General features: G+C 41.7%; 1 pseudogene; it reads left to right on the top strand.

The window, feature by feature from the left end:
• The first annotated feature begins 4,422 nt into the window (after positions 1-4,422).
• Positions 4,423-16,280, top strand: LOC121282003 (annotated as a pseudogene).
• Positions 16,281-18,243: the final 1,963 nt, after the last annotated feature.

The following is an 18,243-nucleotide window of genomic DNA, read 5'->3' as shown; positions in this document are numbered from 1 at the left end:
ATAATGTTTGCAATTCTCCAGTCCTCTAGCACCACTCCTGAGTCTAGGGAAGACTGAAATATTATGGCCAGTGCCCCTGCAATTTCTACTCTCACTTCCATCAATATCCTTGAATGCATCTCAGCCGGTCCCGGTGCTTTGTCAACTTTAAGTACCGACAGTCTATTCAACACTTCCTCCTTATCAATTTTGAACCCTTCTAGTGACAGAGTTTCCTCATCTGTCACCATGGCCTGGGTAACATCTACCTCCTTGGTAAAGCATGCAAAGTATTCATTTAATATCTCAGTCATGGCCCCTTCGTCCATGTATAAATTCCCTTTTAGGCCCCTAATCGGCCCTACTCCTCCTTTTACCACCCTTTTACTATTTATATGTCTATAGAAGACTTTGGGATTCCCCATTATGTTGGCTGCCAGTCTTTTTTCATAATCCCTCTTCGCCTCTCTAATATACTTTTTCATCTCCACCCTGAACCTTCTCAATTGTATTTTCTACCTGACACCTGTCATTAGCACACTTTTTATTCTTTATATTCATTTCAATCTCCTTTTTTATCCAGGGAGCTCTGGATTATTTTTCCCTACCTTTCCCTTTCGATGGAATATACCTTGCCTGTGCCTGAACCAATTTTTTTTTGAAGGTAGCCCATTGTTCAGTTACAGTTTTTCCTGCCAATCTTTCACTCCAGTCTATTTGGCCCAGCACCATTCTTACCCCATCAAAGTTGGCTCTTGTCCACTTAATTATTTTTATTCTGGATTGCCTATCGTCCTTTTCTATCATCATTTCTAAAACATACAATAAAATAATCACTGTCTTTAAATGCTCCCCCACTGACATTTGATCTACTTGGCCAGCCTCATTTTCAAGACCCATTATGTAATCAGATGGGGCCAATTAATTGAGAGTGATCAGAGGGAGAATGTCTTTCTGTGGAGAGGGAGGTGATTGGTCCAGGCATGTGATGTCTTCTAATCATTCTGACTCCAGCATATGTTTTGCTTTACCTGCATGATGCTTCTGTCCATAGTTGACACACGGACAGCTTTGGCTGCAGAGTGTAGTTATCATCTTCCTAGGTAATAACAGACAGGAGCAGGAGTAGACTGTACGGCCCATCGAGCCTGCTCCTCTGTTCCATATGATCATGGCTGATCTTGGGCTTCAACTCCATTTTGCCAGCCATTCCTCATATCCCTTGATTTTTTTGCTAGGCCAAAAATCCGACTAGTTCAGCCTTAGATATATTCAACGATGGAGCATCCACAATTCTCTGGGATAGAAAATTGCAAAGATTCACAACCCTCAAAGGTGAAACTTTCTCCTTATTTCAGTCCTAAGTGATCCAACTTTTATCCTGAGACTGGTTTCCTGTGTTTTAGATCCCCCAGCCAATGGAAACAGCCTCTCAGTGACTATCCTATCAAGCCCCTTCAGAATTTTGTATGTTTCACCCCTCGCTCTTCTAAACTCCAGGGAATATAGGTCCAGTTTACTCAGCCTCTCATCATTTGACAGTCCTCTCATCCCAGGGACCAATCTCGTGAATCTTTGCTGCACTGCCTTCAATACAAGTATATGTTTCCTTAAACACGGAGAATTCAACTGCACACGGTCTTCCAGGTTTGGTCTCACCAAAACCCAATACAATTGTAACAAAACTTTGTGGTTCTTGTACTCCAATCCCATTGCAATAAAGACCAACATGTGCTCCCTTCTTAATTGCTTTGTACCAGCATGCTGACATTTGGTGTTGCTTGTGCGCACACACACACAAATCTCTCTGAATATCAATATTTACAACACTGATGCCTTTTTAAAAAAATATTCTGCTTTTCAATTCTGATGAGCAAAGTGAAGAAGGACCACCCAGGACCTCATCTGTGCACCATAAATTTGCAGACAGGTCAGGGGTGGTCTGGTAGGTGGTGGAAAGGCTACCCAGGGAATTTAACAGACCCCACTCCTGCAAACCCATTGGTGAGGGCCTGTAAAATTCTGCCCTATATCTTCTCATCTCTGGTGCTATTCTCCTGGATCTATGTTTTGTCTTAGCCTTGTCTTCAAATACTTCTCCATAATGCAGATCGCAAAACTTTTTCCCAACTGTTGCCTAACTGATATTTTGGACAGATTTGTCATTTCCTTGCTTTTACATTCAATGTTGACAAATGTATAAAATTCAGAATCAAATTTCCCTTCATCACAGGCTTTTCACTTGTGAGCTAGTTCTAAAGATCCATTTATCTGAAATCATTCTCCAATGAGAATTTACAATTAAAGGTATATTTCCACTTTCTGCTTCTTTCCTCGAAACTTAATATTTTATATTGATCCGCATTGTCCCGTGTTTGTCACTATGTGGCCTCTAACCCAGAATGCCCAATAAAATGTACTGTTCTCTACAAGTCTCATGGTGAAACCCAACTTAGTTTAGCATCTTCCACAAATTCTGGTCCTCTTTCCATGCCAATTTAGCCAAAGTTGACCACATTACCTTCCTCTAGAATTCCGTTAAACTAATCAAGCCTTTTGAAAATCCAGATTAATACTGAGTCAGCTAAAGAATTAATTATTTTAAACTGACCGCAGTCTCAACGGTATTCAATCCACTAGGAATGCCTAATCAAAAAGGTTTTATAATTTCAATTAATGGATGCTTTATCAGTCATCAAATTGTAATCATGAATAAATGCACCTTATCGCCTCGCTACTTGATAAGGCATTGTGCATGAAGCATGACCTTTATCATTAGCAGACTTGTACATTTTGAATTGAGATATATGGGGGCATGAGAGAGTTAAAGCAACAATGGAAACAAAACACTTTCCAACAATAATGATATCAGCTTAATTATTTATCTTATTATTTCAATGCAATTTTCTACCATCAAATCATAGAAATTTATAACAAAGAATTTACCATAGTATCGCACTTTTCACAAGCTCATTACATTGCAAAATGCTTCACAGCTATTAATGTCCTTTTAAAGTGCTATAACTGTTGTTTAACATGGATGCCAATTGCAGACTTGCAGACTCTCTCCACAGGAAGGCCCCATAGACAGCAAAAGAATGAATGACTGATCTTCTTTTAGCAGTGATGGTTAAGGGAAGAATGTTGGCCAAGCCACCAAGAGAACATCATACCCTTCTTGCACCTTGTGATATTTCTTTAATTTACTTCTGGGTGGATAGAACCTTGCTTTGACATGTCATTGAAAAGTCTATTGATAGAATATAATCAATCCTTCCTTTCTGGGCTCCATTTGCTTTAATTCACACAGATGAGTGATTACCAAGTGAAATTAAAATGAACAAAATTAATTAGAATGGGGACATGTAAGAGAGAACTGTGAATTATTCTCAAAGATGAATCCCGAGGTACAAGGAAAACATTAGTGAATAATTGGTGGAATAACCGTTGAAGGACAATTTTGGTCAAGAATAATCCACCCACGTCCCCATGAAAAATCAGTTGCTCCTTTAGGGGTACTTTAGAGTTGGAAATAACTCCTGGTGAATGATGTGGGATGGTGGTCTTGTGATGAAATGGATAGTATCCCTGCTTCTGAGCCTGAAGCTCTGGGTTTAAGTCCCACTCCAGGACTTAATAGCCAAGGAGGGTGCATTCATAACATGGGCCAAATATGTTGAATACAAACGTGTAAATCTTTCTGACACATGCCAAAGGCAGGTGGAAGGAGTGGGAGAGATTCTATGTCAGTCATATGATGGAAAGTAATTGGCGCCTCTAACCATCACCATCCATAGCTCCAGATTACAACATGCATGGAAAGTGTATGTTACCCCTGATGTTCAGGCCAATAGTCATCCCTCAATCAGCATCACAAAAATAGATTATCTGGTCATTCTCACATTCTTTCTGGGAGCTTGCTGTGTACAAATTGACTGCGATGTTTTCTACATTACGATAGTGAATATGCTTAAATGTTCTTTATTGGCCATAAAGCACTTTTGAGGCAAATTGGTGCTATACAAATGCAGGCCTTTTTCTTTTACTTAACCTCTTATAAAGGACCCACCTGACACCCAACTTCTTTATCCTTGAAACATGTTCTAGGTTTCTATAATCGTATAATGCTCCAAGTACTAAATGTGACCAACCTATAGTACAAGTTCCAACTGCAAGAATTAAAAGTTATCTTGTTTTTAAATATACATGTGGCCTTCTTATTAGTTCTAAAGTTTTATTTTTTGAGATTGACATGTCACATGGCAAATTGTGAAAACATCAACTGATTATTAAATAACATGTATAATCTGAGTGTGCCCTTCCATAAGGACATCGTTACAATGATAACGGTGATATTTTTAACAATCTACATTATTTGACTTTTTGAACAATGAAATAGGCTGATACAGAATCGTATAAAAACACCCAGAGCGTTCACAAATCTCACAGACGTCCTGACAAGCGCCTGACAAGATGAAGTGGCTCCTCATTACACTCGCCTGCATTCAGCTCTCTGAATGTTTAGTCAGGTAGGACAATACGCAGTTCTGATGAAAGGTCAGGTATGTACTGTGCAACTGTCCGGAGTCTCAACGCTAGCTCAGAGTTGGAGACATTCGTGGAGAGTCACAGAGACCAGGGGAATTTCACATTGGAAGTTGAAACTTTCCAGGCAGTTCCCACTAGCTCAGTGCATGAGGACTTCTACAGAGTCCCGAAGCGCATCTTTGGTCGTATGTTCTGCCTCCGACAATCCTGAGAACAGAAGATTTTGAACACAAATTTCTTGCATCTAAATTTGTATTCTTATGTATTGTTTCCTGGTCCTGCATTTTCGAGAAACATTTTTATGCAAACAATTTTATTTCAGAATTCCGGCATCTGCAGTTTTTTGATTTTATATTAAGATCAGTGGGTGATGGTATTTGGTTCTCTTTCCTGTTAAACATTTCCAGATGAAATATTTCCCTACCGTTGTTGTGTTCTGTTAGATTATTCAACATATTTTTATCAACATATCTTTAATCTGGTGATGGTTTACCAGCTCCTGACAATCTCCTTCCAAGCATATTGCAGAGGAAAATATAGCATCAGCACAAAATAGTCAAAACCGTCCCCAGCTTTGAATTGTATGACATGCACTTGACTAACAAATACAGCAACTTAATATTTTCTTGGTCAGTCTAAATTTTCTATACTTTCCCTTGCAGGTCCCACAAAGACACCTTGACCCATGCGCTGGGCTTTTGCAAAACCCTTCCCCAGATTGTGATCACTACTCGAGAGCTGCCCCCAGCCCCTCCACTACACCACCCACATGCCCCCACCCCCCACAATGACTACCTGGCTTCTGGGAAGCATCCCTGCGGGTCCCTGGCAAAAGCTTCCTGCCTCCCCAATTGCTGCTGTTGACCGGGCAGCGATTCCTGCTGGAGTTGAGTGGCAGTCCGAGTCTTCATTTGGAAATGAGGCCCAAGAGTTCCAATCTCTCCAAGCCTCAGCATGCCAGTTTGCCACTCTCCACAGATTCCCCCAATCCAATGCACTGAACCTACACCGAGTTATTGTTCCGTATGCAAACATTTCAGTTAATGAGCTGTTTTGAAGCAGGAGTTTTGCAACTCTGACGTTTATAACCGTTATTACAGTGCTGGTTCACAACCTCTAGTTTTATTAAAAGGCCGGAACATGTTGTTCACAATGTCGATTCAATTCTTACTGTGTGGCCTGTTTATCTTCACAGGGTTCCCTTGAGGAAAGGTAAATCTACCCGCCAAGTTCTTAAAGAACGTGGGCTTCTCGAGGAATTTCTGAAGAACAACCATTACAATCCATATTCCAAATATGCAGGGCCCTTCAACACCCAGTCCATGGCTACGGAGCCTCTTTTAAATTACATTGACGTAAGTAATCTTTTCACTTTTGCTGAAGCAAGAGGAACAAATTCAGGGGGAAATCTAGCGGCAACTTCATCAATTGCAACTGGAGTCAGATCCTATAGGACATGGACATATGTTCATGTCCTATGACATATAAGATCCTGAGGAGCCTTGACAGGGTGGATGGGGAGAGGATATTTCCTCATGTGGGGGAATCTATGACTAGAGCCACCTTTTAAAAGTAAGGAGTCCCCCATATAGGACAGAGGTGAGGTGAATTTTTTTTCCCTCAGAGGGTTGTGAGTCTTTGGAACTCTCTTTCTCAAGAAACAGAGGAATCAGAGTCTTTGAATATTTTGAAGGCAGAAGTAGATGGACTCTTGGCAAGCAAGGAGGTGAAAGGTGTTTGGGGGTAGGCAAGAATGTGGATTTGAGGTTACAATATGGTGGAAGCAAATGAATGAACAAATATGGCAGATTAATGAGAACAGAGTGGCAAATAAAGCCACTCCATTTTAGCTGCTCCATCAACCGGAGAGAGCTAACACTGGCCCACCACTGAAGTTGGAAGCATCCTTTGTTCCAAGGAGTGGAGATCCTGGTCTGGGATATACGACTAGTGAAGATCACTCAGATAGGGTGGGGCCAGGTAGAAGTTGTTTGCAAATGTGAATGAGGAAGCTGACAGCTGGGAGGCAGTGTAGTTATGGCAAGGGCAGAGATGTGAGCATTCAGGAACTTGGAAGCAAAAGTTAAGCTACAGAACACTAAACTAACTAAAGCTTGTGAAGATGGCAATAGAGACAGTTGAGAATTGGATCCTGAAGGTGATGAAAGCAATGATGAGGGATTTTGTGCCTATGGGAGAGACAGGCCGGGTGAAGTGGGAACCATGAGCTGTCTTGGTGATAAGCATAAGATAATCAGGTCAAAGTTGAGCATAACACAAAGTTGTACACCCTCTGATTAAGCCTGGCTGGACAGATTTGAGTCAGATTTGCCAGCACGAATCCAAGAAAGTCACTTTGCCAAATCCAAGGCCTGATGGTGGGCCTGCGGCTGCACAAGACAGCAACAGCTTGAAGTGGGCAATGGTGCCAGAGCAATGGGTGTCATTGGTGTACACATGCAAACTAACGCTGTGCTCATACAGAAGACCAAAACTGCCTCTGTCCTCAATTACACGGGTCTTTTTGTTCCTGTGACAGAGTGTCCAGGATTGCCAGATACAGCATATGGAGGAAAATCAGGCAGATTCCTATACAGTTCACACATAGGTCCTTCCAACCTCATTTGTTTCTATGAACTTCACCGAGACTCTCCAATACACCTCTGCACAGGAATGGGAAAATCTCCCCAATGTGTCTACATGTACAGAAATGCCGAATTGAGTCAATTCTAACTTATCTTGTTACATGTATTAAAATATTCCTACAGCTGTCTTATTTTGGAACAATCAGCATTGGAACCCCACCACAGAGCTTCACCGTCATCTTTGACACTGGTTCATCCAATCTTTGGATCGCATCAGTTTACTGCAGTATCCAATCATGCAGTAAGTATTCATAGGGCAGAATTTAGCCCCTGTCGGGTGGGTTGAGAGGGGGCAGGTGGGAGAGGGCAGGAAGCCAGAGCCAATTAAGGCTCGCCCAGCGTGAAGCGTGAGTGGCAGCTCACAGCGCTGCCTGTGTGTGCCGGGGCAGGGACTGTAAGCACAAACTTCTCACATGTACACGAGTGCTTGCTTGCAAAGCTCGCTCAGGCACAGAGCTGCCTCACGGAGATGGAGACTTTTCAGACAAACAAATAAAGGCACATAAAATGTTATAAAACATGTCCCCTCCTGTGACTCTGTCACATGAGCAGGGACATGGCATTAATTAAATTTGACAATTTGTATTTTATTTTCAATTGCTTTTGGAAACCTCATTCCGCCCGTGGATGAAGTTTCCTAAAAAGTGCAAAGGCCGCTTGGCCTTTTCGCCTGCCCACCAATTGTAAGAAAGAGGGGTTGACCTAGGTGTAGTTGGATAACAGGCATCACAGGGAAATTGCAGGTGAACTGTAGTGAGTGTGAGGATGGCACAAGACTTGACAAGTGTGACATACCATGACAGTTGATCTCCTGGTAGGAATAATAACAAGCAGCAGCAGCATGACACCTACGAAGGATGCTTAATAAAAGAAACTAATGCTTCAATAAGTGTTCTGGCATTATGTGACTCATGGGCTTTCACCCAGAGAATTGGGTTTGATTATAGCCCGCGCAGGGTCTGCCATAGTCAATGGGTAGCATTTGTTCTTCCACAACAAAAGTCTGTGGCTTCAAGTCCCATTCCAGAGATTTGAACAGAAAAATCTGGCTGACACTCCAGTGCAGTCCTGAGGGAGTGCTGCAGTGTTGGAGGTGCCATTTTCTGGATGAGACTTAAAACGAGGCCTCATATGCCTTTCTCAGGCAGAAGTAAAAGATCACATAGCACTGTTCGAAAGAAGAGCAAGGGTGTTCTTCCCAGTGTGTTGTTCAATATTTAACCTTTATCCAAACCACCAAATCAGATTATCAGCTCATTATCAGGTCATTACCACATTGCGTTTTGTGAGAGCTTGCTGTGTATAAATTGGCTGTTGCCTTTCCTACATTACAACAGTGACTACACTTCAAAAATACTTCAGTGGTTGTAAAGCAATTTGGTATATTCTGTGGTTGTGAAAGGCATTATATAAATGCAAGTCCTTTTTTCGTATTGATGGGACAAAGGCCTCCTACATGAAATCAACTTGGCTAGTCTAAGTAGTTTCTTAGTGATCATGGACACACGGGAGAACACTGCAAAAGTATGAAATTAATTGGCAATCTCACAAAGAGAAGCCATATGATGACAGTGTCAAGAAATATAAAATGGTACATTAGTGAATTGCAGCAGAGTCCCATTGATGGTATCTTTCCTCTAATGCTAACCCGTGTAACTTGAACCTGTGAGCTCTTGATAATAATGCTGGTTGCCTGATATGTAACGTAGTTCATTCACCAGCACCAATATCCCTCACATAAATGAGTGTAAAATTCAACAGAAACAAATAGTACTACAAATGAAGAATTAGAAAAAATATTTTTGGTAGGATCTATGCACGACCCAGTAGTGGAATAAAATAAGCAAACCATTAAATCGAATACTATTTTTACAGAAAACCACAAGAAATTTGGCCAAGCAAATCATCAACTTATCAGGCAACAAACCAACCACTTTCCATTCAGTACGGTTCCGGCAGTATGACTGGGATCCTGGGCTATGACACAGTCACTGTAAGTACATTGTAACTTATACTAATAATGTTATAACAAAACAGTGTCAAAATTCTTCAATTGCCCATTCAAGTGTGGGTTTGCTGACTATTAATATCTTCTACTATCAGATCCCAGCCTTCAGACTGACCAGAAACTTAACTGAACCAGCCACATGAATACTGTGGCTACAAGAGCAGGTTAGAGGCTGAGAGTTCTGCAGTGAGTAACTCACTCCCTGACTCCCCAAAGCCTGTCCACTATCTACAAGGGGCAGGTCAGGAGTGTGATGGAATACTGTCCACTTGCCTGGATGAGTGCAACTGCAGCAACACTCAAGAAACTGAAGCCTATTTATCAGCACCCCATTCACCACCTTAAACATTCACTCCCCGCACTACTGGTACACAGAGGCAACAATGCATACCATCTATAAGATGACACTTAGCATCTCACCAAGGCTCCTTCAACAGCAACTTCCATACCCTCAACCTATACAATCCGCAGACGTGTGGGAACATCATCACCTGCAGGTTCCCCTGTAAGTCACAGGCCATCCTGGCTTGAGCTACATCAATGTGCCTTCACTGTTGCTGCGTAAAAATCCTCCCTAACTCCCTCCCAAACTGCACTATGGGTGTACCTACACCATGAAGACTGCAGCAGCTTGGGATGGCAGCTCAACATCAGCTTCTCAAAGGCAATTAGGGGTGACAAATAAATGCTGGCCTTGCCAGCGATACTCTTGAATAAAAATACAGAAAATTTCTTTTGTCCAGCAGTTATATGTCCTGTAACAAAGAGCTAAAAATCATTGGCCTATCATTTTCACCATTTCTGAAATTGCAGATGATAACAAGACTAATGAAGTTGGTGGTCTCCGATGACATGAACATGATAAACTACAGGAGGATTTCAATAGCTTCAAGGATGTTACCAACAGTTTTTTTTAATTCTAATATCTTTCAGGGTTCGAGTCTCATACTCACCCGGAACCCCAGGTGGGGTACACATGCACTGTTTGCTACATAGCCAAAGAGACATCAGGTTCCTGTGAGGTTAGGGGTTTTCAGAAGCAGCTGTGGATTTTCTACCCTCATATCAATAAAAGCTGTTGCTCAGTTAAAATTGAATTTTGTAGCTTTGTAAAGTGTCAGCCCAAGGAAAACCAACCATCCCATCATGTTAGACTTTCTCATTACTGTTGTATTCATTAAATTAAACCCATGTATGAACTGGCTAACAATATGGTTTATTGATGATTCTCAGTAGAATAGTTCTTCAGAACATGTTAAATTTCCTCTTTCTTCTAGGTATCAAGCATAAGTGTCAAACACCAGGAATTTGGGTTAAGTAAGACTGAGCCTGGACGCTCATTCTCCAATTCTCTATTTGATGGGATCCTGGGGCTGGCCTATCCAAGCATTGCATCATCTGGCGCCACACCCGTGTTTGATAACATGATGTCTCAGGACCTAGTGAGTCAGGACCTGTTTGCTTTTTACCTGACCAGGTAGGTTTACTGACATTACAGTAACTTCCATTTCAATAGCACCCTACATAGTATGGGGATTTACTTAAGGTCACAGCAGAACATTCTTTCTTGAAAGTTGATGAATACAATGGTCCTTCCCTGCCCTTCTTTGCATTTTTCCAGTGACGCTAATGAACCGTTTTCATATCAGGCAGACCCTGTGTCTTCTAGCAAGGTTCTGAGCACGTCCAACTGGATCCCAGTGGGCAAATTCAACTCCTTTCCAGTTATAGAAGGGAACTGGATAATTGCAATCTCGTTCAGGGAATTTGGAGTGAACAATGTTGAATTTCAACCAACACAGTGTAGATCAAGTGTGTGTTTTCTTTTCTTTCGGAAAATATTGACTTTGGTCTGATTCTCAGGGTTAATGATAACACATTGTGTTACCTCGAAAGAAAAGATGTTGCTGCTCAGGATTTTTGGAAGTTCTGTTTATTCTCATTTCAATGTCAGACAGGCCATTGCTGAAATTAACATTCTAGTTGAATTGTTTTACAGACAGCCTGGTGGGTCTGGAAGTGAAGTTGTATTTGGTGGAGTCGATCCAAACCACTACACAGGTCAAATTAACTGGGTGCCCGTCACTCAACAAACCTACTGGCAAATCAGCTTGGACAGGTAAATGACCAATCCATTTTACAACTGGCATAGATTCTGTAACAATCACATTGCACTCAACATTACAAATCATGTCTTTGATGTGGAAATGTCAGAGTAGTTGTCGAGTTACTGTGTAACAGTTTTCAACATTCAGGAAAAAACACAGGGAACGAGCCAACAAATGGATAACTTCCACATCACAATTAGACCATTGTTTAGATCCAGCCTGAGCGAACAAAAACTTAATGTATCTAAGGGTAAACTTATTGCAGAACGTTACAAAACCGCACTCTCTCAGAGACCTTGGCGAAGCATGTGCCAACTATTGAAGCTGCATGATTTGCTGTCCATTAAAATGAATCGATTAACGTTAAGGAACAGGGAATTGGATCTGCTGCCTATTCATGTGTCAAGGTACAAATTGCCAGGAAAATGTGCTGGTGTTTTCTACAGTCAGCCGGTGGTCCCTGCTGCCATGTTATAACCCAGGTGACAAAGTTTAAGCTGAACCCTCACAAGAATGTAAATCATGGGCTGAATAATGGGGTCCGGCCGGCAGGTGGGCGAGGGGTGGGCAGGAGGTGGTGGGAAGGGGCGTATAAAATTGCTGCCTTTCCCGGCACCAATCTACCCACCCCCAAACCCACCGTAATTTTACACATCAATGGAGGCAGTGGGTAACCCACCCACCCTTGAGCCAATTGAAATCCTCATTAAGGGCCTCTTTCCACCCCACTGCAAATTTTCCCAGGGCGGGCAGAGGTCTGAGTGAAGTTTGAAGGTCACCAGGTCACATTCCTGAGGCATTTGGAAGGGGAGTGGTGACGGGACAGCATTCCTCCTTTACCGGCTGCTTGGGTCCATTTGGGGGGTTGGGGGGGTGGATTCCCACTAAAATCAGATGCTACCTCACCCTTACCAACTGCAAACCAACCACTTTCAGGTTTCCTCCCTCCTCCATTCTGCGCACTCCAGCCCCCATTTCTCCTCACTGGGGCCAACTAGCCTAGACCCCCCAAAATCCAGGCAACGTGTCTCCCCTTCTAGCCCCATTGCTGATCTCCACTAGGAACTAGATGCAGTGCCAGCAGTGGCCACTATGGTGGGATCTGTATTAGGGGGATGCAGCAGACCAGACAAAATTCCATTGATTTTTGGCAGGAGCGGACAATCCTGGCAGCAGGCGGGGCTGGAAAATCCTGCCCGTGATGTCATTGGAACATCTAAAATGTTTAAGGGGCTTGGCAGAGCAGATGCTAGGCAGATGTTTCTGCACTTGTGGAAAGTACAAAATTAGTGGCTAATGCCTCAGAATAAGTAGACGGCCAAATTGGACTGGAAGAGAAATTTCTTCACTCGAAGAGTGGAGAATCTTTGGAGTTAGCCCAGAGAGTTGCATATGCTCAGTCATTGGGTATATTGAAGAGAGAGATTGGTAGGTTTTTCTATACTAAGAGAATTATGGTTGTGGGGATAGTGTGAGAAGGTCGAAATGAGGTCAAAGATTTGCTATGATCTTATTGAATGGCTGAGCCATTCCGAAGGGTAGTACTGCCTACTCCTGCTCCTATTTTTTATGTTCCTATGTCATTGTAAAGAGGTGGGACCAGTGATCAAAACCTTGGTCAAAAAAGGTGGAGTTTCAGGAGTAGGTTAAAGGGAGCAAGAGATTTAGAGGTTTATGGATGGAATGGGTTCAATTAATTCTAACCGCTTTTTGCTTTCAGTGTGTCAATCAATGGGGAGTTTGTGGCCTGTAGTGAAGGCTGCCAGGCCATCGTTGACACTGGTACTTCTCTGCTCACTGGCCCCAGTGAATCCATCAGCATTATCCAGCTAATGATCGGTGCAACTGAAGGATACGGTGGCCTGGTAAGCTTCCATGGAACACACCAAGTTTTATAATCAACCAAAGGAGATTCTATTCATGTACTTTTCATTTTGTAGCATTTATATGATGATGATTTATTTAAGAGTTTAATTTTTTTGAAAAAGTTTGAAAACCTGAATACATATATTGGCATTTCTCTTCCATTATTCCTTAGTATCACAGAACACCCTTTCGAGGTACAATATGGGGAGAATGGGTAATAATATAGATTTGCTTCCTGCCTTTCACTTTCACATTTGCATTTCAAGTTTGCTTACACTAAAGAGATAAAAAATTCCAGCCTTTGCTGTAAGGACCCTATGTGAAAGGTGTTTTGGCAATCAGGATCAAATTCCTTAATGGACATTGTATCTCAGCGCAAGCCTTGCTCTAATTTACCAATTGGTAAGTTATAAATAAATTGTAAATTATAACTCTGGGAGGCCACAGGATATGTGGTGCGTGCCACAATAGTGCAGTATTTGCAGTTCTTCTGAGGATAGGGCTCAGGCACCTTGTTGGGGTAGAGTAGAGGGGCTTTTAACTCTGCTGTTCCCGACCATGGAGTGCTTGGATGCTGACGGATACCTGAAAACCTTACATTTCCTAGCACTAACATCTCTCATCTCAATAAGCATGACTATTAAATTTAAAGATTCACAGTGGTGCCCTGGTATCCAACTTTTGTAGATAGCTGCAAGGTCCAAAAGGATTTCAGTTGAAATGAATACATAGGACAAAGGTCCATTGAATATCCACTGTAAGACAGAGGAAGTATAACATTAAGGCTACAAATTCGGCAGGTCCCCATTTGGTGTTCAGGATCTTGTGAATGTGGATCTTCCAGAAATTTCAAACCGGAACATTGATGTAGGAGGATTTTGAAGAGGGATGGTCCATTTACATCCACTAATTCCAACCTCTCAAATGGATCGGCAATGCTAGGACACCAGGAGAAACCAATCTGGTAAATGATGGGTGTGAATCCCACATCGTGACCTGGTTGGTAGCTTGCCTGTTCCACTGCAGGAAGCCTTGTGGTGAAAGGTAGAACTGAACCTTACCATTACAAACTTTACATGCTTCTATTTATAGAACTAAACATGCTTAAACATTATAAACATGCACCTCAACACCCAACAACCTCAGTTTCAGTCTCCTCCTATATATAGGAGCACAATTAAATCCCCCAGTTAATAGCCACCAGCTGAATACATTGAATTCATTATTTTATAATTAACATTGAAACCCTAAAGAAAGTTTTCTATATGGCGGGGGTGGGGTTGGGTTTCCCAGTAAATCATTCTTCTTAAGCCTAGCAAGTAAGAGCTAATTTTCCAGTCTTCAGGGCCAAGTTGGATTCATCAACAAACACTTAGTGGTCAGGTTTCCTGCCAATAGGTTGCAGGGAGCTTCCCACAACCTCAGCAAGTTCACTAACAGGAGCGTCTCAGCACCTGTGCTGCAATGTAAACCACACCTACTTTTAAACATGTCCAACTGCACATCCAATAATGGCATCTTTGATTTTACAAGTTATACAAGTATTTCTTGCAAGTGCTTCTCCAAGAACACTCTGCTCACAATCATTAACAAATCCTTTGCCTGTTTTACAGTCCTCCATCAACTGTAACAATTTGCCCTCCATGCCTGATGTAGTCTTCACAATCAATGGAATTGACTATCCCCTTACTCCATCTGAATACACACTCCAGGTATGTAATTGGATGAATTTGATAAACCTGACTTTGAATGGCTTGGCTGTGTTCTCTGACTTCAGTATCCAGTAAAATTGCTTGTCAGCTCACTTCAAGAGAAATTAAGCAGAAAATGAATTAAAATGTACAAAATGATCGGGTGAAGTAAATATATTACAGTTAGTGATAAGAATAAATTTTCATATCAATTAATAATGCAAGGGAGGGTCTTTTTTTCATGAATTCTTTCGAGATGGATGTCACTGTCAAGGCGAGCACTTATTGCCCCATACTCAATTGCCCTTGGGAAGGTGGTGGTGAGCTGCTTTCTTCAACCACTGCAGCACCTGTTGTGAAGGTATTCCCACAATGTTGTTGGGAAAGGAGTTCCAAGATTTTGATCCAGCAGCGATGAAGGAATGGTGATATATGTCCGAGCCAGATGGCATGTGATTTGGAAGTGATGGTGTTCTCGTGCAACTGCTACTCTTGTCCTTCTAGATGGTGAAGGTTTCCGCTTTGAATCGTCTTATTGAAGACGACTTGACAAGTTTCTGCAGTGAATCTTGTAGATGGTGCTCACTGCAGTCATGGTGCGCTGTTGGTGGAGGGAGTGAGTGGCCTATCAATCATGTGGACTGCTTTGTCCCAGTCCAACTGTGTTGTCACAACTGCACCATGAAACGTGTAGTGTAGAATTGTATCTGCAGCACAGCAGTGGCCCAGAGACTGATGGACCAAATGATTTACATTTGTCTTTGCTCCATTAAATAGAAACATCAACCAATTTTATTTCAGCCCATTATCCCTGTGTGAGACATAATGTTTCCCAATTATCCAGTTTTGAATCATCAGTGATTAAACATAATTCATCCATTATTAGGTTTCACCAAATCATCACTCTCAATAGTGAAACATTGCCAATTGATTCATTTTTCTAGTGTTTCTAATAGAAATTTATTTTCTCATCCCATTATATAACTTCTTGACAAGCTATTTGACAACTGTGCTCTCAAATGAGAAACTTTCTTTACTCCTTTAACCTGGAAAGTTAGTGGGTGATAATTGACTGGGAAAGTTGGTTACGGCTGACAAAACAGAATCAAGAGCAGAGATAAATTGTTTGCAGTTCATTAGTTTGATTTGAGTAAACATAGAGTAATGACAAAAGAGTAAAACATGGCAGGTATTTTCAGTTTTTATTACTATACTTACACAAGGATCAGTATTTGCTATGAAGTAGTTCTGGGGAACTAACTCTCACACTTTGCATCCCTTCCAGGATCAAGGTACTTGCATAAGTGGATTTGATGGGATGTATCTTCCAAGCGCTTCTGGAGGCCTCTGGATTCTGGGAGATGTCTTCATTGGACCATATTATTCCATCTTTGACAGAGGAAACAATCGTATGGGCTTCGCCAAATCTACCTAATTTACTTTCCAGGATTTAATTTAAAGCACATTCTGATCCCATTTTGAGGTTTTGCTCATTCATTGGCGATGATTAAAGTAGTGGGCCATAAGGTAACACAAGGTGAAAACCTAGGAAGTCTCCAGTTCAAGAGTGCTCAAGGTCATCTGATTATGCATGAGATGCAGCAAGGAGGAACTCTAAAATAAAGTCAATGAGCTGGAACCTTTTAATTACATTTGGATGAACCCTTACCACACTGACCCAGACATTCAACAAAATGGCTCGACAAAATGTGCTTTAAATGGTTACTCTTACAAAGTCAACCTTGGATGATAAACCGCTTTGTGGATACACTAAGATTTTCCTTCTACTCTCAGTAGCCCATAATCCTAAATGAAGAGCTGCCTGTACTTTGGATTAATTGTTATGTACATTAGATCACATGTACAATGATCTATTCCGGAGCCATAAGCTGTCGAAATGTTTTGCCTTAATCTAGGCTTGTACATGGAAAGCACGCTAGATGAAGTTAGTAAAACACATTGCAGAATCATAGAATTTTTAGAGTGCAGAAGGAGGCCATTCAGCCCCTTTGTGCACCAGCTCTCTGGATGAGCAATTCCCTTATTACCATTCTCCTGCCTTCTCCCTGTGACCTCGCCCATGCTTCCTTCTCAGAGAACAGTCTGCTTCCCATTTGAATGCTTCAACTGAACATTCCCCCATCAGAGTCTCAGGCAGTACATTCCAGATCTTAGCCTCTTCGGCATAAAGAATTTTTTTCTCATGTTACTTTTGTTTCTTTTGCCAATTACTTTAATCTGAGGCCTCTCATTCTCGATCCTTTCACGTGTGGGGACAGTTTCTCCCTATCTACTCTGTCCAGACCATCATGAGTTTAAATGCAATATGTATGCAATGTCTCTGTCCATTATGAACAGAAGTGTGAACCATTCTTAATGTAGTAGATGAAGCATCTCCACATGATTTACCTACACAGATTGCTTGGTAAATTGGCACGTTGAATTGCCCATCATTATAAAAGTGCCTAAGTTTACTGCCTAAGCCGAACTTGTGACAATTATCACCATTGTGAATTTTACTAAGATCTTGCATCTTGTTGGTGAATGCCAGACTTGTTTTTATCTTTACTGAGAATCTTTTACTTCTTTATTAGCAAATATAATGACAATAAACTTTGACGAATTGCAAGCATATTGTCCGTTGTTTCTGTTTTGGCTCGCTATGATGGTGGGCTGCACTTCACTTCAGTTACTAACACATTAGTTCTCAGGCCTCATCTGAATAATGTGAGATGGCCCACCTCATTTTCATATGTAAGATGCTTATCACTTGTTTTAAGTGTCCACCAGGAATAGCTGAATAAATGGCCAGTCCTAATATCAAGCAGCACATTTATTCAGACCTCTTTGGGGCACAGAATGTTAGTGGCTGAAATTAGTCCTCTTTAATTCCATTTTCTGCCTGCAAAGATGATGTAATGTGGCCCAATTTCTATTCTCATAAGTCTAAAGTCGCCTATTCCTCTGCAACATTTCTACATTTAGCATGTTATGTCTCAAATTGCTTCAAGGCTGTAACCCAATAGACTGTTTGCTGAAAAAAATGATCTAACTTGCATTCAAATTCATCCGTTTTGTCATGCTATGACATCATGTTGACCCACAGTCTCATCCCTCGGTTTGGTGAAGGTTGCAGGCCACGCGCAAGCTGCACATAGTGACCATAGGAACATAGGACTTAGCAGCATGAGTCGGCCATTCTGCCTTTTGAGCCTGTTACGCTGTTCAAGAAGATCATGGCTGATCTGGTTGTGGCCTCAACTCCAGTTTCCTGTCTGCCCACCCTAACCCTTGATTCCCTTATCTATTAAAGAATCAGTTTACCCTGCCTTGAATAAATTCAATGACCCAGGCTCCATAGCTCTCTGGGGAGAGAATTCCACAAAATAATGACCCTC

This window comes from Carcharodon carcharias, chromosome 9, assembly GCF_017639515.1.
Source record: "Carcharodon carcharias isolate sCarCar2 chromosome 9, sCarCar2.pri, whole genome shotgun sequence".
Classification (NCBI taxonomy): Eukaryota; Metazoa; Chordata; class Chondrichthyes; order Lamniformes; family Lamnidae; genus Carcharodon; species Carcharodon carcharias.
The sequence above is the reverse complement of the archived record's forward strand: the minus strand, read 5'-3'. Positions and strand labels throughout refer to the sequence as shown.